This window comes from Microchirus variegatus, assembly GCF_963457635.1.
Source record: "Microchirus variegatus genome assembly, chromosome: 21".
Lineage (NCBI taxonomy): Eukaryota > Metazoa > Chordata > Actinopteri > Pleuronectiformes > Soleidae > Microchirus > Microchirus variegatus.
In genome coordinates, this window is record NC_139822.1 from 8,008,933 (window position 1) to 8,035,599 (window position 26,667).

Here is a 26,667-nt window from a genome sequence, read left to right on the forward strand (position 1 = left end):
ACATAGGTAGATGGAAGTAACGGTAGTCATTAGATATAATATATACAAAAAAAATACAATATACTATAATATGTATCAAGAGTGTGAAAACTGTAATTTTAATTATATTTGAGTCTTCACAGGTTTTGTTTCTGTCTCCAAAGCAAATAAAAGCAGTGTTTTTAATGAATGAGAGTTGGCAGCTACTGTATGGGAAAATGTGTGATTATACAAAATCTGCTATGGAGCTGCAGTTCATCCATACGTTTAAGTGAAAAACTCACAAGATATCTTTTACTACGACCATCTGTATTGGTGTACTGGCACTACAGGTAAAAAAAAGAAAAAAAAAAGGCTGCTGGTTTTAAAAACACCTGGATTTGCATCTCCAGCAATTAAAACTGCAATTATTCTGAATGCAAACATGGGATCTGTGAAGCAACAGCACTGGACATTTTTTAATTAACACTCAAACATTGTGAGAAAAAATGTGCAAAAACAAACAATGCACATCACACAATTGCATCAAACGCATTGAGAGTCGGCAAACTTCCACCAGCTTCTACATAACAGATATGAATATGAAATATTCACAAATGCATTATCCAACTTGGGCAGAAATAATAATAATACTGATAATAATAATACATTTTATTTAGGAAGCGCCTTTCAAAACACTCGAGGACACTTTTCAGGAGGACAAAATAAAATAACGGATAAAACATCAATTTAAAACATTCAATAAAACAACATTCAGACAGCCAAATACAAAAAAAGAAAACACACAATAAACAACATTAAAATACATCAGTGAACATAAATAAGTGAGAATAAACAAGCTGTGCCTCATTTAGACATTCACAAGCTGTCATTTAATAATGACCAACGTTTACATTTGCAAAGTAAGTGATCATTTAGTAACACTCTTCTACAGTGGATTGGGCCTCCAGCTTCAACTTAATGAGCTGGATGGTGTGAAACTTTTCAAGAGGCACCCTCCATCTCACATACACATTTCATTAACCTGTAGTTCATTCATTATTGCTGTGGGTGTGGAGTGAAGCAGCAGCCCCAGATATAATTGTGTTATTGGGGTTGTAGGGCTGTGGCTAATTACTGGCTGAGAACACAACACAGGCACTTAGACATCAGCCTGACGGAACAGACCACAATGGTTTGTGACAAGAGCTGTCCTCCCTGGAGTTGCAGGAGGAGACATGATAGCCACGGTAATCCATGACTCACAGTGGAACCACATCATCCCCATAGCACGGAAGATGACACAAGGGAGACGGAAATAAGTTGTCAAAGTTTGCCGCGACTTGACTAGAGGACCAGATTTGACAGTAAACGGCTAAAACGTGAAAAAACATTGAGCAGAATATCATAATTTGAAGGCAGTGCAGGGTCTCCAACGTGGTGGTTACGGAGTGAAACTGGACGGACGCCATAGAGCTGAGGTCTTATTTCAGCTAATCTGTTTACAGGAGCCTTTAATACGCAGCGACTGAGCCTTGTGATTAACTCAGAATTCCAGTGAACCTGCAGCCTCCCTTTCACAGATAATTACTTTCAATCGTAAGTGAGCATGTGCTTACCTCTAAAAAAAAAAAAAACAGGAGCAACATAAGAGCAAGAAAATATCTATTGTCTAAAGATAATACAGCTAAATTTAGTAGTGCAGTAAGATGTATTTATATAATCACTTTAGAATCATAAGTGTGGCCTTGAGAATCGCGAGGAACCTAAAAGACGTCCGCTCCGACTTCTTCAAATTGCATTTTGTCGAAACTGTGATTAAAAGACTGTTTGTTCCTTCAGTTCATTCAATGAATGTTCTGACATGAAGAGCAGTACACGTGAAAGCTGAAAGACCGTCTGTCACCTTATTGTTACCTTATCATATGGCGGAAAAATAAAACCACGTGCGGCTCAATCCAGCTCTGAAACACTTGAGGCTCATCAAAAGTGTCTAGACGAGACGTCCACTGCAGCACATTTCTCCACAATCAAAGGCGGAAAAAGTGAGAGTTATCCTTGTGAATCTCTGGCGAGGTTTTCATTTTCTCATGTTTCCTGCACCAAACAAGCCCGTCTGATTCTTTTCAAAAAGCGGCTGTCACTCATGCCTATTTTAATTGAATCCTCTCCATTCATTGTCCTTGGAAAATAATGAAGAGCTTTCTACTCTTAATTTCAGGTATTCCAACTTCAAGCAAATCTCTATCATTTATTTACAAAAGGTTAAAAATGAGTGAAAAGAGAAATAAAAACACTTTTCTCTGAAAACCTTTGCATGAACGTCAGCAGTGTCAGAGACACTGGTGTGGAGAAGGCAGACTAGACTCAAAGGCTGTATAGTTTATTTTCTCTCTCTCTCTCTTCACATGCCTTTCAGTGTCCATTTATCCAGAGTAAAGGCCTCTGCCCGACAGGAGCGATCACTTTCGACAACTGTCTCCCCCCCCCACCTGCGTGAATTGAGACGACGTGTCGCATCGTTCCAGTGACAACAACTAACCAATGTATCTGGGCAGACTGCCAGTGTGGGGGTCTGGGGTTAGGACCAGCCTGGGGTGGTGGTTGTGGTGGAGGAGGAGGAGGACATGGTGGGGGGGGCTGCACACTCCAAGGAGACCAAGGTTTAGCTCACTCCAGTGGCAGCATAAAAAAAAAAAAAAACCCTCTCACCGTGACATCCCCTCGGTCAACAAAGTCCCTGACATGTCATGTGTCAAGAGATGAGATCAATCTGTGGTGAGAGGCTGACTCTTGATACTGTATGTCCGCAGGCCGGAGTCACAGACTCCAATAATATGAACTAGACATGGGGGGGGGGGGGGGGTCATATAATTCATCCAAACAGTCCAACCCACGTTTTCCCTCCTCCCTCCACCTGATTTGCATCCCCAAGGTCAGAGAAGTAGCCACAAGTTTAGTGTGCATATACATTTTGCAAATGGGGGGGGGGGGGGGTGTTGGATTTAGAGTAAAAACACACTTTCACCATAAATAAACACTAATTGGTAACTAATTTTCTACGTTCTTGCCTGGATGATCTATTGCCTCTGGGCTACAATGAATTATTCATACAACTGGCATAACAGCTTTGTGTAGGAACCTACCAGGCACCATATTCATTACGCTACATGCCGACTAATTCCAGCCACTGACGGCTGGTATTAGAATAATATGCATATTGGGTATTCTTTTCTTTTTTTACCCCCTGGGGCATTGGCAAGAATTAACAGGGCTTCTGTTGGCAGAGACTGAGAGGAATGCAACAACCCTAATGGCTGACAACCCCCTCCCCCCTTGTTTTGTCAGAGGATGGGGGGGGGCGGGGTGATTCAGCTCTGCTCTAGTGGAGAGCGGATTAAGCGGTGTGGTCGTGCTGCCGGGTGGCACAGGGAGCTGGTGGGATGTGTTATCGTGTCAATCCTCCCCCTCGTGCAGACCTGTGTCGTCGCCTCCAAACACACACACACACACACACACACACACACACACACACACACACACACACACACACACCTGGCCTGGCTGCGAGAAGCTCATCAAGCTCACAGTTCTCCCCTTAGGAGCCAGGGCTGCATCACAAGTCTGTCTGACTGCAGAAGGACAATTCAAAGACATTCACACCGTGAGGTTACCAGGTTCCCTTCCTCACCATCACATCTGCAGCCCTCGGTTTTTTCGCTGTACACAACTTTTTACGCCAAAAGCAGCAGAGCTCGAGGGGGGGAGGTGGGGAGTGGGGATTTATGCGAGAGATGGTAAAACGCAATTGTCAGATCAGAGTAGGGCCAGACTGTTAAATGGCAGCAGGCGCCTGGGCTGAGGTAGCCGTCCTCCCAAGTGTTCCCTGTCACTGCAGATAGGTCTCTGCCTTGGAGATACCTCGTCTCCGGAGGCCCACGCCATTGTCCTCGGGCTATGGAAACAGCACTGTGAGGAGAACGCACAGGAAACAAGGAGTGCGCTCTGGCAGCTGGTGTCCTCTGGCATGTTGACAACACCGGTTGGAGCTTCCTAGTAAGCACTAATTTAGTTACTTGCTGGCTTTAAAACAGACACAGAAACTATAGTCAGAGTGAAATGTTATATTGATATCCAAACAAATTTGCAGAATATTCCCCAACCATTAAGTTCAGATGTATGTGTAATAATATGCATTTAATTAAGCTTTCATACACTTTGCTCTTGGAAATGATTAATTGAGAAATTCAAAATGATACGAGTTGTTCTAGATATGGCTATGAACATGTGTCCACCAGAGCAGAAGAAAAACAAGGTTCTCCAGTTGAGATGCATTAAAATGTAGAAGAATGACAGCCATATGGATAACTCCGGACAGGGGAGCAAAACGCGGCCACAACCGAGGATTTTTAAAGTAAAGCATGTTTTTACAGCGTGAACGTGGGACTGAGTATATGCATGTGTAAGAACACAGTGTAACGTGTTGTTGCAGGAACTTGTCTTGCAATTATGTTCTATCATGTTCTGATTTGGTATTGCAGTAATCATTATATCCTCCTCCTGCTCCGGGCAATAGTCCGGGCACATCTGGTTGCGTAACATCGAACTGCAGAAGAAGAATATCGTCCGTTGTGGAGGTGTTTCATGAGCAACAGTGTCTTCCCGTCTCTGGGTCAAAGTCATAAAAGGGACTGCGGCGGGGAGTCGTGACGAAGCTATTTTTAAACGTTGTTAAAACGATGTTTTGATAATGAGGAGCAGTGCATCCACCGTTCCAGAGGGGGGCGCTGCGCTTCTTAGAGCGGGTGTGCTGATTACGTCACTTCCGGCTATTGGCCAATCACAAGACAGTTGGGAAGGCTCCACGCTGGCTGGCCAATCACAACCCACTCTTTCTTCAGGGTGTGAGGTTTCAGTCTGAAATATCGCAGCTGAGGACAGCGAAAAGAAAGATTTCTATCGGCTCGTTTACAGCAACTAGGAGGTTTTTGATCATAAAAACAAGTTAATGTATGTAAGTAGACCTCCATAACTAACACTTATGTGCAACAGGACCACTCTATGTGACCTTTAAATAAGAAAAATGCATTAATCAATTTGATGCTCAAGTATTATTTTATTAACCAGAAATGTTGATGATGGTGAAGATGACTGAATATATCTGGGTGACTGCAGCCCATTTGTCATTGTCTGGTATCATTGAAAGAGATCTGTGGCCCCGCGTGTCATTCTTTAGTTGGCACCAACATTCACTTGGTCGGGCCCAGACGTCTGACTGAGCAACAATACGACATGTCTAATAGAGTGTGCGTGTTTGAGTAGAATTATCTGTATTGCGAGTGTTTCCCCCTCATTATACTGAGGATCAAACTGTGTGCTGCAAGACATTTGGAGGCATTAACATCATACGTGTCTGCTGGGGTGGAAATGTAGCCCGTCTGTGCACCCTGAGTGTTATTTTGTATAGTTTTTTTTTCCATGACATTAATTTCAGGGGAAATTAGACAACCCGGGGCGAGGTCAGGTGCTGGAGCTTTGCTGTCAGAGTCAAACAAGTTTATAGTAATTGTGCCATCCATGGCACACTTGTTCAAGATACTTTGAAAGCCACCGTAACTCTTTCCACATCACTAATGTGAGGACATTTGTCCCATATATGGAGGATAGATAGATATTTGTGTATTTCATTTCAGATATAGAAGTAATTTTAAGTCACTCTATGTATAGGCAACTTCACGGTTTCTAACACACGCAAATATCCTTCATTTAACATTAAAAAGCCAAAGGTATTATCTAAAGGAAAAATAATGTATTACAGATCATAACCAATATGTATATATTATTTTTGTTAGCGTGTTACGGTGTAATCGTGCAATCATATACACTTGTCTTAAGTGTAATAATAATAATAACACCATATTCATACCTATTTTTCATTTACTGAAACTTTGTAGTAAAATATACATATACAACTAAAAATACTCTGGAGAACCATGAATAATGGGAGTTCTCTTGCTAAGCTACAGGTCACACAAAAATGAATATTAACACTGCAGAGTCTTAAAGTGAACACAGCGTAAATAGAAAACACACAAATGATATAAATTAAACATGTATAACATTTATGAAATACGATGTGAAATACTATCTACTAATCGTTTTGTTCAGCAACCCCTCATATCCAAGGTAAGTGCCTTTCATTGTTTTTGATTCACGAGCACATTTAATGGAAGGGCAGACATTTACTGTTGACATTACTCCTATGAGAAAGACGTATGAAATATGTTCAGCAAATCAACACATATCCCCAAGTAAATAGAGAAGACGTTTAAAAACATTAACAAAAAAGGGGATAATATCCCTCCTGGAATAAAGGATTGACAGAATTGGAGCAACTCGGGCGAAACAGTAATTAAGCGCGGGGGTTTCCAGAGGTTTGTCTTGCATCCAGTCCCAACGTCCAATGATGAAGCCTAATGCGCGCACATCTAAAACGTCATTGCATATCTTTAAGACGATTACATATTGCATATTTTAAGAAACACCAGTGACGCGAGACCAAACTATTCAGACGACTCCATTTAAAACTCTAAGGGCAAATCTTACCCAGCCATGACACAAAGTCACACACCGGTAGAGTACAACAGTAATGAAAAATGGCGACAGAATCTAGATAGGGGTGATATCATAAATCCCAGGGCAGAAAGCAAAGGTGAATTCTCAGAGTAAATGTCAGCTCCTCCCCTGGCAGGATAAGTCTCTTTACGCCTCGCTACCGTCACGGCTCTGTTGAGTGTGTGTGTGTGTGTGTGTGTGTGTGTGTGTGTGTGTGTGTGTGTGTGTAGGTACAAGATAAGGTGCACACATCCGAGGGCATCGTATTTAATTTCTGAGAATAGCACTTTTTTAACAACTGTAAGAGATGAACTTCCACCATTGCCAAGCTACTTACAATTAAATTTCAAAAACCTTCCATAGTTGTAGATAATTGTCCGGTGAAGCTCACAAAACAATGTGACCCCCTCAACTGACCCCCTCTGTGACAAGGAAATTGCCTCAAATAACACATTAAAGACACGTCCTCGGAAGTATTCTGCACATGCAGTAACTATGGTTACCCGGAGTATTAGAGAATTGAAGAAAAATAATCATGCATTGCTCATTTTAAATCAAAGCATTAGGACTGCAACGACTGATTGAATACTAAATTGTCAACTATTTTGATAATCCATTTATCACTACGAGTGCTTTTACAAAATCGTATTATTGTCTTCGTAAAGTTTCTTAAAGGGGAAGTAAGTAGTTTATAGTGACATCTAGAGGAGAGGCTGAAATTTACAACAAAGAACTGCTCCTCTGCTCACCCCCTCCCTTCCCTGAGCGCTACGGTGTCCTCAGCCGGTCAGATGTCGTCTTCCTCGTCGTCTTTCTCCGTGTCAGCAGATGAGGTTCGTGAGGCAAGGGAGAGGGCGGAGCTACCGCGGCCGTAGCAGACGAAGCGGAGAGAGTGGAGGCGGGACTTCCGCTACAAGTAAAGAGACGCTTGATTTGTTCTCTCGCGTTTGTCCTCACAGGCTCCGGTAGAAACATGGCGTCTCTCTGCTAACAGTGGCTATGCGACCGCGGCCCGCGACCATGTTATTTTACATGACTTTTTGAAACACTACGAAAATGAAACAAAGAATATTATACAGCGACTAGACAATGCAGGAGCACATAATATGTATAAAAAAGTGGATTTGGGGTTATATAAACCCATAAATACTACACAGTGTCCCTTTAAATGTGAAATTTCAGTGTTATTTTCTTTATATCATTAAAAAAAAAAAAACAACAACATTAAAACGTAATATTTTTTTCAAGGGGACCAGAGTTTGACTGTTTGGTCCACATCAGAGGCCAAGGACCATATTCACACTGACCCAAACCAACAGTAGTATGGGGGTTCAATGTAACCGCACTAAACCTGGCTGGTGTGAACACACTTTTACACTTTTCCATTCCAAGACGCATGCACAAATAAATAGTCGTTTGAAATTTGTAACACCTATGATGCCGTGTTCTTGAAAAAAGATTTGGTGTATGAACAAAACATAACATTCAAGAACATAATTTCCCAGTTTGGGGGGAAAAAAAAGAACCTTGACTATAGCAAGTTTACTTATTTGACAGAATCTGATGGTTGAAATATCAAATGTTGGAGGTATAGGCACTGCTGGGTTAGCAACAGTACACTTGGGCATAAGAAAATTAAGCGGCCAGGCAGACAAAATAAAGTGCATAATTATCTTGGATGAAATGAATGTGCAGGAATGCATTAACGAAAATGAATAAGCCTAATCCCAATCCATCTTCTTTGAGTCAGGTGCTGCTGGAGAGGCTGGGCCAGTCTTTGGGGATTTCTTCAATTAAAAATGTGGCAACTAAAGCTCAGACCTGGTTATTATGAATCTCCCCCCCCCCCCCACACCTTCCTTTCATCTTCCAGTCCAAAAATCACATATTTTCGTGTTGTCACTGCCGAGGCAGGCGCTAATTACAACGCGTACATAATCTTTTATGTAAATGTTGTTGCCTGCTTTGATCTCCCCATGTAGCCGAGGAGCGCGAGATCACAGACGTTGGGCTAGATCTGTCACTTGAGTCAGAGAGAGAAGTGAAGTGGAACAAAAACATCAGATTTATTGTGATGTTTGTGAACACAGAGGACGTTTGATCAGGTTATTACATGGAGGGCAGACAACAACAACAACATGGTCAAACCACTGGGATCTTTCATTCTGATTCTTCTGGGATGAACATGCTTTAGCCCCAGATGTGAAGGATGGAAAGGGATTAGAACACCTTTTTTTTTTTTTTTTTCCATTTCAGGATTAATCTTCCCTGAGCTGCAATGCAATCACTGCTTTACACACTTCTTTCACTTAATGAAATGCTGACTATACGTTGGAGTAAGTCGTTCTTCATAATGAACTTTTAAACGGCTGATATATTTCTGAATTCCAAAGACAGATTATGATTGGTGATGAAAATCAATGGGGCGAGTTGGAAACAGCAATGGGACCATCTGAGCCTCACAGATGATGCTGTACCTCATTCGCTATTACTCCGGTATAACATAGGACTATCCCCCCGTGGTACATTCCGAGGCAGAAACACAGCTGCAGCCTAACAGACAGAAACGGGATGCGCTTTGGTCCTCCGACCAACAGATAAAGGTCAACTCTGACACCCTGGAGGGAGACCTCCAGTTCTGATGGACATAAGGAACCAAAACTGTGAGGTGCCATGGTCAGACAGTGAGCCCAGTGGTAAGGCAGGAGGACGACAACCATGTTATTGCATTGTAGGAGCTGCAATTTTACACAGTATTGCGAAGTGTGCGAAGTTTGACTAATATTTTTACGACCGGAACGACTACAGTGAAAGAATGAAAAAAATATATATTTGTAAGAATAATTAATAGAATGAAAGATACCATAAACTGTGTCATTTATTTCATAAAAATAACATAACATCTCTAAGCTATTGATATTTTGAAATTCATTATAATCATCCACATGCTCCACCTGACGATAAGTCCATCTGTGGCAAATAAGAGTGCACTTTGCTTATCCCTCCATTTTAACTGCCTTAAAAGGTGACATAGAGTGGTCCTGTTGCACATAAATGTTAGTTATGGAGGTCTACTTACATATATTAACTTGTTTTTATGGTCAAAAACCTCCTAGTTGCTGTAAACAAGCCGATAGAAATACTCTTTTCTGACGGTGTTTTTCTGCTGCGAGATTTCAGAGTGAACTTTCACCCCCAGAAGACAGAGTCTTGTGATTGGCCAGTACTATCCAGCACATCCGTTTTTCAGAAGCGCAGCGCCCCCCTCTGGAACGGCGGATGCACTGCTCGTCATTATCAAAACATTGTTTTAACAGTGTTTAAAAATAGCTTCGTCATGTCTCCCCGCCGCAGTCCCTTTTATGACTTTAAACCGGAGTCAGACCCAGAGTCAGAAGACACTGTTGCTCGTGAAACACCTCCACAACGGACGTTATTCTTCTTCTGCGGTTCAATGTACGCAACCGGATGTGCCCGGACTACCGCCCGGAGCAGGACGATCGGTTGTTCAGGAGAACAGCTGCTTACGTTACTATTACGGGATTTTCAGTGATCTCGTTGAGCCCCGAGATTACAATAAAACACAACGTTCTCAGCAGTGGCTGAACTGTTTGTTTGGAACCGTCAGGGCTTCGTAAACAAGGTAATGACGCAGATACACACCAAAAAAAAACAGCGTTAATAGGAACTTCCGGTCTAGTTCCGCTTTAAAATGCAGCTTTATTTAAAGGCCGTTTGGTTATTTTGCCGAAATATTTGATCGAATCGACACAAAAGCAGCGAGAATAAAGAAAAGGGGACAAAAGTTCACTGCAGTCAAACCTTACTCTTTCGAAAGGCAGAGGAGAAAAGAAAAGACCTGGCGAGGAGCGACGAAAAGATGCAAAGCAAGTTCTGCATGTTCAAGACCCTGAAAAGACGGGTGGAGGTGTTCCCGCCTTGGTGTGGGTTATTCAAATGAACACGACAGGCTTAATTCAGTGATGTGCAGGGCCGGACCCCCCCTGTCCTCTCCCCTCTTGTCCTGCCAATCTGGTTACTGCCTGGCTCATTCCCTTGCACCGCGGTGTCACCAATTAGCCTCGGGCCCAGGTTTCATTAAGGCGTCGTCAGCTGCTGCCTTCCACCTTCTGACACATCCCTGATAATAAGCCTGAGATTGGTCTGCTGTAGCTGACACGCCGGGACGAGGAGGAAAACACGAGGGCACACGAACACATAGTGCTCGTAAGACACGATAGCAAACACACATCCAAGTGCACACATGTGGAAAGTGGCCAACGTGAGATACACACACACACACACACTGTAAACACCGTCACAAACGCCCACACACACGTGCACGCTCAGCGCAGTCGATTCATCAGTGCTCGTGAGCCTTTTGTTCAGATAATTATAGAATCGGAGGCTGAATGATGAAATGTAGAAGAACAGGAAGTAAAATTCAGTGTGTTCATCTCGAAACGTTCATGCAATTATACAAAACAAAATCTATGGCAAAAATCAACCTGAAGTAATTCTAGGCATTTGTGGAAATGTTCAATAATAGTGTCAAAAAAAACACACTTGTATGGTCTGTATTCATAGAGTGCTCTTCGTGTCTAAATGGCCACTCGGAGCAAGACATGGCAGTAACAGCATTAAAAATGATGAACACATGAATTTTCATTTCAAAAAGGGAGTGGAGGTGAGGTCCAAAATCTTTGAGCATTTAAAAATGCACTTTGAACGTAATGCAAGAGTTACTATCCCTAGTAACTAGTTGCTTTTATAGTGTGTAACTCCGTAACTATTTGAGTTAGTTTTTACTAGTAACTGTAACAAATTACTTTTTTAAAGTAACATTTCCAACACTGCTCAAAGCTGTTCATACTGCACATTTTTTCAATCACACATCTTCACACATGGTCAAGTGTCTTGCCCAAGGGCACATCAGCGTGTAGACTACAGTGGAGGTGTGAATCAAACCAACAAGCTTTAGCTGAAAAGAGGACTCACTGAACCACCGAGCCCACTGTTTCCCCATTATGAATTTGGCCATAATAACCAACTTCTGTAACAAGAATCTACTAAAGAACGTTTAAAATGGACCAAAAAAAAAAGAAAAGTCCTGTTGAGCCATAAAATTTGAATTTGAATGATTCAGTCAAGACTGAAATACCGAATAAATGTCATGGTCAAAATGTATATAGACAACGTTCAAAGTAGGGACAAAAGTAACCGAATATGAAAACACAAGCCTGCTGCCCTTCGTGACACAATGCTCCCATTTATCCAGGATTGGGAGCAGCACTCTATGGGGAACACTGGGCACTGGTATACATGGACAAAAGTATTTGGCCACACCTGTTAACTGTGCCAGGTGTTTCAATCAAGTTTTTTTTGCTAAGCCCCTTATCTCCAACGAAGGACAATCCTAATGTTTCAAAGAGGAAGGTCCTTTTCTACTCCAACATGACTGTGCCAAGGTGCAAAAAGCAAGGACTATAACATCATGGTTTGACGAGTTTGGTGTGGAAGAACTTGACTGGCCTGCACAGAGCCCTGACCTCAACCCCATTTGAGATGAACTGGAACATCAGCGTCTGACCTCATAAATGCTCTACAGAATGAACGGACACACATTCACATAAAAACACCTCCAAGTGTGTTGTAGCTGCAAAAGGAGAACCAACTACATATTAAAGTAGTGTATGTGTTTGACTGTCATTACTGCCCCTGTTGGTGTAATGGTCAGGTCATTCTAATACTGTAGTGCACGTTGCCCTTGACCTGTTAGGATTTGAACCAGCAACCCTCCATCTACAAGCCAAGTTCCCTTTCCACTAGGCCATGGGCTGCCCTGAAAGCATCCCAACACATATGAGCAGCTTTTCATTGCCACCTGGTTTATTTCTGATATTCAAAAAGTATTCAAAAGTATCGAGTATTGGTTTTATATTTGGTCCTGATTGTGTTCAAACTTTTTTTCCTCAGTATTGCCGAGTCCAGTCACACAAGAGAACCTTCTGTTGACTGACTTATATTCCCCTACCCAGTGTTTGCGGTCCTTCCCTAAATGTGTAGCATTCCAGCCTCATGCTGTTGCTGCTCTGTGAGGTCTTCCCCAAAGGAACAGAGGAACCTGTGGGTTGAAGGTGGAGGGATTTTTCAGACACACAGGTGCGGTTATATATCAGTCCTTTGTGGGAGAATTCTGGGCTCAGGGGAGTGAATTATTCATCCTCTGAACCCAGGCAGTGTGCTGCTCCTGCCTCACCAGTCCACTGCAATCCTCATTTGCACTGTTTGGTGCTGCAACATTTCCCCAGTGACCAAACTAAGGCTGTGGAGCTGCTCCAAGAGAAGGTCCATGTTGGTTTGTCCATAGGAGAATGGTGGGAACATTCAAGGGCTGTCACCATTACTCAGTGATTAATTGATTACTAAATTAATCAACTATTGTTTATATATATATATATATTAAAACAAGTGCACATATTTTTCAATATTTTCTGGTTTCTTTGCTCCATATAACAAATAAATCATTAAAAGCGAATATTTTTGTTCTTTTGGTGAGAAAAGACATTTGAGAGCAACATTTCAAGATTTGGGAAACGCTGATTAGAATTTTTCAACATTTTATTTTTGAATCAATAATAACTCCTAATTGTTACATTAGGAGTGTGTCACAGGGTGGTGCAGTGTTGTGGTTGTAGTCATTGGTCATTGTAGGTAAATACTGTAGGTAAAGCATTGCTGCTTTACACTACAGTTCCCATTCACCCATTCACTCACACTTTCATCGCTCATCTTTCGTACCCACTCGCACGCTGCCGGCACAGCCGTCAAGGAGCAACGTGGGGTTAAGTGCCTTGCCCGAGGACACATCGGCTTGTAGGCTATAGCGGAGCCAGGAATCGAACCAACCGTCAAGTTGAAAGACGACTCGACTCGCTCTCCCACTTAGCCACCGTCGCCCCGAGGTGAGCGGGGTCAGCTAACCTGAAGCTGCTGCCAACCAATAGTAACCACGGCAACAGCTGATTTGGGCGACACACACTGTTCGAATTTAAACCCATAGACAAATGTAACATGACTCTCTGATTCTCTTCTTTTTAAAGGAAATCAACAAAGCCTTGCGTTACATGCATCCCAAATCCAGTCTAATGTCCCTACAATACTGAAAAGCAAGTCCTGACTGTAGACAAATAATTTGAATAGACGAGCACTAGTTTTGGCAACAGACGTTACAGACTGCAGCTTTAATATAGTTGTAGGCCGAGACAAGTCATTTAGACAATTATAGGTTAGGTTGATCCATTGAAAGGTGGCTATTCCATATTTATTTGTTGTACTTGGAAATTAAAGATTCCTCTAACCAACACATTTACAAAAGTAAAAGTTGCAATTTGTAGACGGCCCTTAAATTTACTTTCTAAAATCAAAATTTTATTGGACTTTTGGAAATCTTCCTCAGCACTTGTTTTTTTTTTTTTTTGCATCTTGTAAATTTGTTTTGTGAAATGTACGTTTTCTGTACAAGTAACTGAGCCTGAAATTAGCTTCCCCAGTTCCAAAAACCAGCAACCGCCACTGCTTTCTACAGAGGATTTTAATCATAGCTCTTAAAAAAGGGAAGTTGCATGTTGCTGCTGAATATCTCCCACCTCACCCGTCGCTTCCAAGCATGTAGGAGAACATTATGGCAAGCCTTTAGTTAGCATTAAAACTCAAAAGGTGCTTAGTTTGTCCATTAAAAACATGGTGCGGCCTCCAGAGAGAAGACCCACCTCTAATGTAAAGGGTTCATTCTGAGGTAATAGGAAAAAGCTGTTTATTGTGCACTCTTAAGGGAGCATTATAAATGTATTTTATATTACATAATTTCACCTAAAACGTACACAGTGGACCTTTAAGGCGAAATGGCTAGAGCAAGTGCTTGATTCTAAAAACCGAGTAACAGAGTATATTAATATCACTTAAATGTGAAATAAAAGTCAAGTGAATTATTGAAGCTGACCGGTATGTCATGTGAAGCCGTGTGACGATAGCACTGCTGATGCTCGAGGCTTTCTACTAATACATGAAACTAATAAACTTGCATCCAGCCGAGTTTATTCTTCCGGCGGACAGCGTACCAACATAACAATCAACTTGTCAGATTTCCACTGCTTTGTTTATTCGGATGCACGTTGTTCCAAAAACACGCGTTTTCAACTTTGTTCCCGTTTGCACCCGCACTTCTAAAGACTCCTGTGCCCTGTAATTTCTTTAGCGTGTCAAACTCTGATTATAGGGCGGGGAGCCAGGCTTCAAGCCCCAAGCATCATCTTTCACAGTTATTGTTTTGTGTTTGCTCCATTCTTTAGCGTGAAGCCCTGCAGCTGTGTGTGTGTTAATAGCGGTTTTCGATAAAGCGGTGTTTAACACTGAGGGTAATTTGGTACAACACGACGGCTTGTGGCGTCTGATTTCGAGTTCGCTAGAGTGCATTAGCAAAGTGTACAAGGATGGCTGACGTGAGTGGTGCAAACTGACCGTCAGTAGCTAGGGTTACATGGACACAAGTCATCGGAATAAAAGCTCTTATCGGGATAAAAATGGTGGGGAAAACTCTGATCTGATATAGCCCATGTGGAAACAAATTTCATTCTGAATGAGAGGGCTGGTTTATTCTGAACCTCATTCAGTTCAGTGTTCAGATAACAGTTCATCCAAACACGACTTCCTGCTTTGGTGCCATCGCGTGTCATCACGTAAAAACCTGACGTATTCCCGTTTTGTTACTGCTGAAAAAGGATTCCAATTCTATTCCAAAAAAGGTGACTGGACATTAAAATGAGATGGATAGTGGACAGTGAGGGGAGAAGCAGACGTGAAACTTATACTTCTGCTTCTGGGGAATTAGACGACATTGTGCGTGTCCAAATAGTCCATTCTGACATAGGGCTGAGCCATATGGCCTAAAACTAAAATCCCAGATGATTACCAGCTTATAACCCAATAATACACTAAAATTCCCCATATAGAAACCATGTAAATACCCAGTATTTTTGTTTACACTTATTGGTCTGTATCCAGTAATGTCCAATAAACATTCAACAATCTTAGTCGCTCCTGGATTAAAACTATCAACTGTAATTCATTGCGGGCCGCCAGAAATGTTTCTGCGGGCCGCCATTGGCCCCCGGGCCGCACTTTGAGAACCAATGGTTTAAGGGCATATTAACGTCCTCATTTTCAACACTGAGAGCCAGAGACAACAGAGAGAGACAGTTTGCATTTTCCCTCTACACATTGTTCCTACTCCCTGCAATCTTATCCTATATGCTTCTGAAGGCACAGACGACCCCCTCTGGCTCTGACAGATCCAGAGTGACCACCCTGTGTGGTGCGAAGCGTACAGTAATGTCATTAAACCTCGGGCCTGGGGAAATCAGTCACGCGGGGCTTCGAGCTTAGGGCCAAATACAAAAGAGAGCCGTTTAAAAAGAGAGGCAAACCCAGCCTGAGGAAGTAAGAGGGGCTGTTTACAGAACAACAGTCTCTTATCGGGGCTGCACGCCTCCCAAAGGAGTCTCCACCACAAACAGATAACAGCCTCCAAAACAGGCGCCAGAGTGTGACCGATAGGACTGTAATCAGGTACTTTCTGCTTTGGGAAGAAGTGGAGGATGATAATGGCTACATCATGCTGGTGGGGAATATAGCTGCATTAAAAAGTACACACTGTAGGGATGCAAATATATATATATTTATCTTGATATTGAATATATGAGGAGTACTGATAACATACTATATACACATATATACACAGGCTTTCCTGTAGTGAAATTAACATAATACGTTTGCATACTCCTGAAGGGCGGAACGATTTGAAAAAAGAATCTGGGCTGGTATATGTGTGATCGTGATTCGGATCGGTGTAGTCATATATATCTAATCCGCATCAAAATTATGCATTTTTTTTTTCCAATCCAAAAAAAAAAAAGGAATAATGAACAGACACAAAAGTGACAGACGAAGAGGAGGTGGAAATGGGATGGATAGCGGACAGCGAGCTGAAAATACATTTTACAGCCAGTATTGGCCAATACCTAGATGGTGCATTTGAAACACAGCAGAGAAGGTGTAAAAAGGTTCAAATTAGCCGCTTGTCCCATCTCAAAAGCCATAACAAGGTGTATGATGTTTGTTGTTTTTCATCCCTCGCATCCTAAACCATTATTCACCAAACTAAATGGAGGCCTATAACTCCTCCTCGGGGGAACGATTCATTATTGAACAGTTAAATGGTCAACAGGTTTAGCCGAGGCAGCTTTTAGCGCAGGGGCAAATGCACAGCGTAAAAAGAGTGCTGATGCAAATAACAGGGACTGAAACGGGGGCCTAATGCATTAATGACCGGATGACATGAGCTAATGTGACGGCAACAGATTCAGACTGACAGTAATGGAGAATTTAGCCCCTGGTTACATACTCTGTAATGCCCCGTTTGGGAGAGAAGGGCGACGGAGGAGGGGATGTACACCTGCCAACTGCCTGAGCCTTGACAGAAGCTTAATAAATAACAGGAGACAAGGTGAAACAGTGGTAGCAGACTCCACTGTGCATTGTCTGAGAAGCAGCTGACAGATTTTGGCACGAAAGATGTGCCTTCTCCAATTTAGCAAGTGCACTTGCTCCCACGGATGAGGCAACTCGAGTTATTCATTAAAACTTGCGACAAAAACTTAAAAGCCTTGCTCGCCAAGGCAGCCACACAGGTTTCATTAGACACCTTTTAAAGTGAAGTCTTAAAGCATTGGGGTCGAGGCTACTTCACTCGCCTGAGACAAACTTAAAAGTATGCTCCGTCTGAATCAATTTCAATTTGAGTAACGCCGCGTAGGCTGCAGGGCGATGATGCTGAATGGAAACCGGCTGACTTAACAGGTTGCGAAGAAGAAGTGGTGAGGAATGAGTCGCGGTCGATCCAGTTCAAGTGCGTGGCTGCCAGTCCTTGTTAGCTGCTAAAGATTTTAATTCTAAAGGGTGTGAGCAATTTATTGAGACACAATGTAGGATTCCAACCTTCAACTACTGTCTCCAAGATTATTTGGATGATACATTGACTTACAACAGGGTGAATAGCAAAGCCTGGGCAGGTCTCAATCACCTGTTTTTGCACTATGAAACTTTTAGAGTTTTCCCTCCATGCCACAAAAACACATTCTACTTTATGTTCACACCGTGTCTATATTGTACGGTCTATGACAGCTGTAGGGGGAGCCAGAGAGCAAATCCTGCATTTGTTACTTTGATTCAAAAGGAGAGTTTAAAATGAGTCGACATCCACCCTGGTGTTATGCGGAGGGGAGGAGGCCTAACAATCAATTGAGCCGACAAAGCACAGTAATGTCCTGATTTAACTGCTTCCCCCTGCCCCTCCCTCGTTCTCCTTCTCATTCCCAACTTTAATAACAATCGAGACCCTTGGAGCATTAATTAGTGAGTTTTTTTTTCCTGTGTGCCAGAACTCTCTGAGCCACCTACAACGAAAACGCAGACTTCTGTAAACATGGTCTGCTGCGTAGTAAGTTGTTTTTCTAGCCAGGATTTTTTTTTTTTTTAAGACATGTTGATGAGATCACAGAATTGTTGGAGCGTGCCTAACACACACACACACACACACTCTAAACAGCCTCTCCTCCTTTCTTACAAACACCCCCCCACCCCTCTGTCTCCGTCTCTCACTCTCTAGAGCAGCCCGTGTTGGCCTGTGTACGATTCATTAGCTTTTATCCTCTTCGTTTCAAGAAGGAGCTGTGTGTAATTAGAGCATCTCTGTTTGTCCAGCATCCTTCAGGCAGTCACATCTCAAGGCCAATTATCATTCCCTTGCCGAGCTCGGAGATAACGTGGCCACATCACGCCGCCTGGAGAACCAACATTACTGCCTCTCACAAATGTAAATAAAATCACCAGCAAATCAACAGCTGATGATTGGATGCGGAGTGCCACTTATGGCGATACGGAGATGAGCCGTATTTGCCGGACTTTAAGATTTCACTCACTTTCTATTGCTGGATGGTGCTCGTGAAAATGCTTTGCTTAACCACTTTCCACATGTTAAAGGTGAAGCAAGTAGTTTATAGTGCCATCTAGAGGAGAGGCTGAAAATTACAACAAAGAACTCCTCCTCTGCTCACCCCCTCCCTTCCCTGAGCGCTACGGTATCCTCAGCTGGTCAAAATAATGTCGTCCTCGTCGTCTTTCTCCGTGTCAGCAGATGAGGTTCGTGAGGCGAGGGAGAGGGCGGAGCTACCGCGGCCGTAGCAGACGAAGCGGAGAGAGAGGAGGCGGGACTTCCGCTACAAGTAAAGAGACGCTTGATTTGTTCTCTCGCGTTTGTCCTTACAGGCTCCGGTAGAAACATGGCGTCTCGCTGTTATTTTACATGACTTTTTGAAACACTACGAAAATGAAACAAAAACTATTATACAGCGACTAGACAATGCAGGAGCACATGATATGTATAAAAAAGTGGATTTTGGGTTATATAAACCCATAAATACTACACAGTGTCCCTTTAATGAAAGGCTTTGTGCACGTGACTAGTGTACTAGAGCTCAAGTACAGGATTCAAACTCGAGTCAGACTCTGGGTCCTGATGTTCAGGACTGGTGATTCGACCTGCTCTGGAGTATTGTTTGACTGAACTTTTGTCTTTTGTCAACTGGGATTGGCTCCACTGGCCCTGGAACCCTCTTTTTTCTGACTGTCTTATTTTGGTTTAAGGTAAGCCCAATTTATACTCCTGCGTAAAGTGCTCTGCCTAGGTTATGCAGAGACTCTGCGTCGACGCAGAGCCTCTGCCTAGGTTATGCAGAGACTCTGCGTCGACGCAGAGCCTGTCAAAGAGCCTCTGCGTCGTCTCCGACTGCACGAAATATTTTTTAAGTGTCCGTCACTCCGTCAAGGGACAGCGGAGACGGCAAGAGCTGCGATTGGTCCTCAGGACAGGCCGAGCTAAGCTGCTCTGTGCCGGCTCACAGTGAGCACCCGAGCGTCCGCAGAGGCGGACATCCCCGCCGATAACGTCGCTGCCAAACTATAAATACGTCATATCTTAACACACACAGCACATGTTTAGACCCTAAATGGCCAATTTCTCGCCTCAAATTATCTTAAAACTGCGTTCCGTCACACAGAAAAGTGAGAAACGTCCACTGTTTCAACAACAGTCTTTCTCTCTCGACGACATTGCTCACTGTAGCCTGAAGCACAACAACCTTGCGCAGCGACCCCTACTGATCGGGCGGGAAATTGCAGCGCGTGTCCGTCACCACGACGCAGAAGTATAAAGGCTTGAGGCGTCTCCGTGGTGACGCAGTCGGATAACGCATACGCAGTCAGAGAAGTATAATGTGGCCTTTATGTTAATTTCAATCATTGTTTTTTACCAAAGTTGTTGCTCTTTGCTAACATTTGCAGTGGAGAGTCAGCTTCCCGTTTACACTGGCGCGCCAATGCCCAATGTGGCCGATTTGTCACTCTTACTCATTCCCCCCGTCTCCCATTTTATCTTCAGCACGAGGGTCACGAGGGGCTGTAGTCGATCCCAGCTGACATCAGGCAAAAGGAACAGGGAAAACACAGAGAAACAAACATCCATTCACTCTCACATTCACACCTACCATTTACAATGTCCAATTAACCTCTGCATGTGTTTGAGAGGAACCCAGAGAAAACCCACATGGTGTAAGTGAGCATGAAATCAGATGGCAGATGGATCGTCTGATCCTACATACACATACCCAAATGATGCTTTCACAGCGATATGTTTTTTTAACAGTTTGGCCCATAATAACAGATAGGTATTTCTTAAAATGCAAATTGCAAACAGAAATATAAACGTACAGATACACCCACGCTGACGGAAACGTAACCTCCTCGACAATTAGGCTTTTGTGATGTCGTGTTAGCTCCATGGATCAGCAGTTCAAAACATCACAGTGATTGTTTCAATGTCAATGTGCTTTTCAACGTTATTGCTCCATCACTTAATTTGACAGTTATTGTGGCTGCAATGTACAGTAAACTACAATAAACCGCAAAGTCCCTTGAATTTTAAAAAGACCCAAACGATAATTGATCCTTGAAATTACAGTCAAAACATGCACAGACTTGACTCTGTCCAATCCATCGTGTTACTCACTAAAATGTGCTGCTGATGCGTTTGCTTGAAGGAATTAAGCTAGAATATTAAATGTTGTTTAAATGTTTATAAAGGTGGAGGTGGGGATACAACTGTCAGGAACTTGAAGGCAGAACAAGGAGAAAAGCTATATGAAAACTCTTAATTTAGTTAAGCCGACCAGCTTTGATCTCGTGTCATGCAAAAAAACGGAATTCACTGCTTGGCCTCTGCATTTATTTTGCATTTGAAGGATTAAGAGTGATGACTTGAGTTAATGTTAACTTATCAAATGCCTTTCAGCACCGTAGAAACAGGAGCCTGTGTGTTAAAAGAGCTACGGTTGACACAAAGTCGACTGAAATACACCAAAATTAAAAAGGTGAGTCATTAAGGCTTTACAGAGACTACTGTCAAATCTAAAGTGTGGAGCCAACAAAAATAAAACAAGGATGAGTCATTGTGCAAATACAGCCTGAATGTCATGTCACCTTACTAAGCCTGTGTTTAATACCACTTTTATTATGTTTTTATTTGCTGTCAGAGCTGTTAGATTTGAATACAAATGTGACCGAAATACACTAAATGACACATTACTGGTTTCTAAAGAAAATTGACAAAAACACACCTCTACATCTAAATGTATGGATTGACAGCATCCTTATTCAGCTATCTCTGTGATGACAAATTGAATCGTGTGTTTATTTAGTCTACGGTTAAGTTTTCCTGAACCTCGCTTGTTCGTCAGTTGTTGTCGATTCTCCTTCATTTCTTAAAAGCCCTTGTGGCGATTGCCAGTGAACAGATGCTGAGTTTTCCCAAAGAAACACAGCTGAATGATGTGTCAAGCTGTGTGCCCTTTACTCAGAATGCAACATGTAAAATAAGTGTAATGAGGATGGCAGAATGATAGATCACGGTCTCTTATATGGCGCGCACCTGGTATGACTCTAACGTCTGGAAACACAATGTTGATCTTTAATTGTGAGAGGCTGACATTAGACTTAGACCTTTGCTGCCAACACTTCAGACAGCAGATTTTATTTTGAAAGGTGGATTGTCTAGAAATAGCTTGATTCGATATCACGTCGTCTATGTTTAGCTGGTCATTTATGCAAAGAGGCATAAGACTTAACGATTTTTACCGACTGCTGTTTTGCAAACTTAAAGGTACAATATGTAGTATTTATGGGTTTATATAACCCAAAATCCACTTTTTTATACATATTATGTGCTCCTGCATTGTCTAGTCGCTGTATAATAGTTTTTGTTTCATTTTCGTAGTGTTTCAAAAAGTCATGTTAAATAACATGGTCGCGGACCGCGGTTGCATAGCCACTGTTAGCAGCGAGACGCCATGTTTCTACCGGAGCCTGTAAGGACAAACGCAAGAGAACAAATCAAGCGTCTCTTTACTTGTAGCGGAAGTCCCGCCTCCTCTCTCTCCGCTTCGTCTGCTACGGCCGCGGTAGCTTCGCCCTCTCCCTCGCCTCACGAACCTCATCTGCTGACACGGAGAAAGACGACGAGGACGACATTTGACCGGCTGAGGATACCGTAGCGCTCAGGGAAGGGAGGGGGTGAGCAGAGCAGCAGGTCTTTGTTGTAAATTTCAGCCTCTCCTCTAGATGGCACTATAAACTACTTATTTCCCCTTTAAAGGTGCCATATGTAAGAATGTGGCCAAAAACGGTTACTACATTCAAATTCAAATACCGAAGTCTTTTAGGTTTTGTTTTATGACGTAACTGGCAACCCGTGGTTTGCGCGACAGCTGAGACTCTACTGACGGCAGTAGGTGGCGCCACATGCCAAAACATGATTTCAAAACATAAACATGATTTGCAGTCTGCAAAATATTTTTTTCAATGAAAATATTTTGTCTGTACTGTTGTTGTTGTTGGTGAGTTCAGTTTGTTGTATGAACATTATTCCTGAGTCTCTGTGACATATTAGGAGGATTTTATGGCCAGTTGCTTTAGATTTATTACATAAAGTTGTCATTTAACAATTGCATGGTTGTTTGCCATATAAGTTGTGACAACAATTTTCAAAAATGTGTTTTATTTTCTTTTTGCAACGTTCATGCCAACACAAAAGATGCACAGAGGTATAGGGTCATGACGGACAGACTTAAACAGACCAAAATGAAGCATAAATGAGCGATTATTTAAACAATTATGAATCAACTATGAAACAGCTATAGTTGGAAATGTATAACAAATGAAGAAAAACTTAGCATTTTAATACTGTGCTTGGTTGATTCAACCAAATGTGTCATTATGTCCAATACGCCTTCAGAAATGAACTGGTTAAGAATCTAAAAGGCAAACCAGCACAACCTGGATTATAAAGTGGCGTGTGGAAAAAGTTGGCTTCTATGTCGTACGGAGGAAGAAGGGAGTTGGACAAAAGCCACACAATATGTACACTGTGTGAAACCAAACTAAAACACTGGCAACACAACCATCACATGACCACATACAAGTGGCTCCTGTTGCTGCACACCAGGGAAAAATGTAGTAAGTGATGACAAAAATCACTGCAGAAAACATTATAGCTCATCACTAAATCATAAAAAGATGTTTGAAATGGTGTTCCACTTTGTATAAATACAATTTTCTAAAATAAACGTATGCATTAAGACGCAATTATATAATTAGTTCAGAAGAATCGTATTTGTCGCCTACAGAATCGTAACCGAATCACGACGTGCCCAAAGATTCCCTTCACTAATACACACAGAACCCTAGAGGTGGAGAGTTTGTTTAATTATGGAATTTTATGCAATCCACGTCCACTTTTTGATAACACTTATTTATTAATTTGTAATGGTTAGCTGCTGTCCACACAGATCTTCCAATATTAGTAAGAATACACAATAGTTAGCAGTAGTAACACTGATAACAAAGCAACATTTCCAGGAGTGATGCTACAACACCTAAGACAAACTCTATAGGTGGGGGAAATCATTTTTTTCCCCCAATACACTGCAATTCTCTCTTAATATTAAAACAATGAAAAATATGAAACAACCGAGATCGGAAAAATATATTAAGAACCAACATGTGCTTGGTTGAATCAACCAAATGTTCAAAGTGCATATGCCCAACATGCGTCACTCATTACATTCAGTACGCCTTCAACCAATGAACTGATCAACATCACACCACTATTGATCACCTCGTAGCTTAAGAGCATTGGTTCTCAAAGTGCGGCCCGGGGGCCAATGGCGGCCCGCAGAAACATTTCTGGCGGACCCCGCAGTGAATCACAGTTGATTGTTTTAATCCAGGAGCTACTAATCTTGTTAAATGTTTATTGGACATTACTGGATACAGACCAATAAGTGTAAACAAAAATACTGGGTATTTACCTGGTTTCTATATGGTGAATTTTAGTGTATTATTGGGTTATAAGCTGGTAATAAGCAGGTAGCTACAGCCCCCAATTACTAGCTATTTACCCAGTAAATATATGGTAACAGAAATGTGTTACTTGGTATTAACCTGTAAATAGAAGGTAAGAACAATGGCCAAAATACTGGGTAATTACCCAGTAAATTATAAAGCGTTATTATATTAACGCCTAAATTACATTATATTAACACTTATATTACTTAACGCTAAACTGTAGAACTGCAATCTGGTCATTAAAATTATTACAAATGGGATTTCTTTCTGTTTTTTTTTTCCTGTTTTTGCCTTTGGCGGCCCTCAGTCCAATGTTGGGTTCCTAAATTGGCCCTCAGGTATCAAAACTTTGAGAACCCCTGCTTTAGAGTCATAATTGCTTCCTTCAGCATCCTAAATGAATTGTGACGTCCCTAAAGGTCACCACCTCTAAAACACAATTCTTTTGTAGGGGTGTGTCCAAGTTTTTCCAAATTCACGGCTCATGGATAGGGGACCTTCTGAGGACCTGCATGTGAACGCACCACACAGCAGCACGTGTTCAAGTCTAGCTTTTAAAGTCAACTTCTGGACATGATCAGTCTTCTGCTGACAGACTTTTCTAGGAAGTCAACGCGCGTAAGCGCAAGCTCAAGTGAATCCGTGTGTTCCCGTCGCCTTCATTATCATCATAATACACATCTTTGAAAAGCAACGTCGCAGAAGAATGAAGACACCTCACTTTCTGCTTTGTACTATCATCAATCACCATGGATGTGGGTTTTTTTTCTCCCCTCCTACCACAGTGATTGAAGAAAAAAAAAAGAAGAAGAAAATCACATGCATATTTAATTTCATTCTCCACTGGCTCACACAAAATAAACTCCCACCCTTCAGGACACCTTTTTGGAAAAGTCTATTAAATCTAAGTCAGCTGGGAAGATAAAAAAGAAATGTTTTGAATGAAAACCTGTCTAAATTATAGCCAGGCTTCAAAACGAAGTGCTGTTTATCTTCCCAATGTACCAGTGTGCCGTTTTACTCGTTAGCCACAGCTTGGACGGCGGTCGGGATCAAACGTCAGCACTAGCAGCAGCAGCAGAAGTCACTAAAGCTCTGGACTTTATTCTCCGCGTGCGACTTGACTCACCCCTATCAGAAAACAAGGCAGGTTTTATGGTGGCTTGAAAAAGGTAGTAAACATAACAAAGTGCGAGACTCCCTGAGATTTAATGTGCTCGGTCAAAAGATGGAGTAGAGATATCAAAGGGACCAGGCCTTCGAAAAATGGAGAAAGCAGAAGCGCTGGTCATATACAACAAGTGATTTATAGTGTTGATTTATTTTTTTTTCCTCTCTTCCCTCTTCTCCACTCTGAGAACATAGCATCCAGTGGACAATGATGCCACCAAAAGATGGTGACGGCCGGTGGGTCATTTCTACCGAAACGCATTCAGTGTACGAAACTGAAGACGGCGTGATCCCAATTATGGAGTTGGTTTTTGTCTTTAGGTGCAAATGAAAAGACTTCTCTGTGAATGAATTGCTGCCGATGCTGTGCACTGAGGGAGACGGGTACTATAGTTACCTCACTGATCTAATTATCACCCGAGCTGTTAGCACATACTCTGCAGAACAAATGTCCTGAGCCGCAAGTGCCTCTCCATCATCCATCCATCCATCCATCCACATGCAGCTAATCCATCACCCAAACCTCAGAAAGCGATTCATTTCTTCCGAGTTTACATATTTACACCACGCGCTCATGCAATTAGGAGCACATTTATCGACATGTTCACCAACCACTCAACTGCATCTCCTGGGGGCAGCAGGAAGGTAAGGGCCGACGACCCTCGCACAAAAACAGACTGGGCTGCAGGGGAATCAGACCGCGTGAATTCATTTGGCCGTGGACGCGTCAGGAGAGGTGAACAGACAGTGTGGTCTTCTGACATAACCGAAGAACAGAGATTTGGCGTCCCCATGATAAAATCTAGCATTTGTTCATGGGCGAAGCTCCACCCAGAACCGCCCGTACCATTTGACGAATTACACCGTACTGCGCCGATCTGGATGGAAAACGCGGCACATGAACTTGCACAACGTTGTGAGCGACGATCGGTCAGTGTCCTACTACAAGTGTCAGCAGTCCTCCCCGAACAAGACGCGTCAAGAATCCATGCCACTGTGACCGTCGTGAAAGACAAAAATATGGCGAGTCTGATCCCGGGAAAAACAGTGATGTCAATCAAAGACATTTAATTCAGACTCTTAACACACTTTAATTAGAATGCTGCTATTTTTTTTGATGATATTGCTATTATTAGTTAATTTGTTGGTTTTATGTATTTATTGTTTTTAGGTTGCTTTTTTTTTAACCAAATTATTTAGCATCTGTGTGTATTTCGTCGTTTATTCCACCTGCAAACCTCTGGCTTGTGACCGACGAGTGTGATTCTGATTCGGCTTCAACTTCATCATCAGGGCATCACACGAAGTGTGTACCATGCTGCCCCCTACAGGCCGTCTGTAAAATGCATC

The 26,667-nt window shown here is 42.3% G+C and overlaps 1 protein-coding gene across 1 annotated transcript in view; it reads right to left on the reverse strand.

Moving 5' to 3' along the window:
• LOC310942137 (receptor-type tyrosine-protein phosphatase mu) overlaps window positions 1-26,667 on the reverse strand; it is a gene marked incomplete at both ends in the record, with an annotated part of 191,606 nt that overhangs the window by 164,102 nt on the left and 837 nt on the right.